Source organism: Branchiostoma belcheri, unplaced genomic scaffold (assembly GCF_001625305.1).
Source record: "Branchiostoma belcheri isolate BF01 breed outbred unplaced genomic scaffold, Haploidv18h27 scaffold11, whole genome shotgun sequence".
Taxonomy (NCBI): Eukaryota; Metazoa; Chordata; class Leptocardii; order Amphioxiformes; family Branchiostomatidae; genus Branchiostoma; species Branchiostoma belcheri.
This window is the reverse complement of record NW_017802491.1, coordinates 5,189,201-5,190,544: the sequence shown is the minus strand read 5'-3', so window position 1 is coordinate 5,190,544 and position 1,344 is coordinate 5,189,201.

The following is a 1,344-nucleotide window of genomic DNA, read 5'->3' as shown; positions in this document are numbered from 1 at the left end:
CCGGTATAACCGCCCTCCGGCGTAACACACCAGCTTCTGTATCTGTATAGCCGGTATAACCACCCTTCGGCGTAACACACCAGCTTCTGTATCTGTATAGCCGGTATACAACCGCCCTTCGGCGTAACACACCAGCTTCTGTATCTGTATAGCCGGTATAACCGCCTTTCGGTGTAACACACCAGCTTCTGTATCTGTATAGCCGGTATACAACCGCCTTTCGGTGTAACACACCAGCTTCTGTATCTGTATAGCCGGTATACAACCGCCCTTCGGCGTAACACACCAGCTTCTGTATCTGTATAGCCGGTATACAACCGCCCTTCGGCATAACACACCAGCTTCACAGGCACTCGGCGCAGCGGCAGCTGCATACATTTGTACGTTGTAATTAACATTAACTGTACCCAGTATTTGTATTAATTTACATAGGTTATGCTGATAAAGCTAGGCTTCCTCCTCAGTTTTCAACTCGAACCACCAGAACTTTACGTTATTAGTTGGTCCTCATATACTACTGTACGGTGGCCCGTAAGTACAGCATGCGTGTCTGCGCGAATACGTTCCACGTCTGCACAGAAAAACTTCCTCGTCTGGGTGAATACCTTCCTGGTCTGTGCGAATACCTTCCTCGTCTGTGCGAAAGTAAATTTGTTAGAGAGCGAAACCCCATGCACACCCTTTGGGCCCAGAAAATGAGGTAATCAAGGTAGCCATAGCCCATCTTTTCCGGATACCGTTTTCTGCGCAGACGAGGAATGTATTCGCGTAGACGTGGAAGGTATTCGCGCAGACGAGGAAGGTATTCGCGCAGACGAGGAAGTTTTTCTTTGCAGACGTGGAAGGTATTTGCACAGACGTGGAAGGTATTCGCGTAGACGTGGAAGGTATTCGCGCAGACGTGGAAGGTATTCGCACAGACGTGGAAGGTATTCGCGCATACGTGGAAGGTATTCGCGCAGATGTGGAACGTATTTGCGCAGACATGGAAGGTATTCGCGCAGACGTGGAAGGTATTCGCGCAGACACGCATGCCTGTACTTACGGGCCACCGTAACTACTGATTACTTTCTGTGATTTTCTAGAAGCCCATTGGTTAGAGTGGGGTGACTGGGGTGCGTGTTCCAAGGATTGTGAAGGCACGAGGAGCCGTACCCGGGAGTGTGTGAGGTACCAGGGAGGACAGGAGTGTTCGGAGGGCTCGGACGTACAATATGAGATGTGCGGATCCCCTGGACCATGTACACCAGAACCAGGTAAGAACAAGAATTCGGAGATCTCAAACCTCCATGAAATATATGAGTTTTTACCTTCGCCAAGAAGGTTATATATTCAAGATGGCGG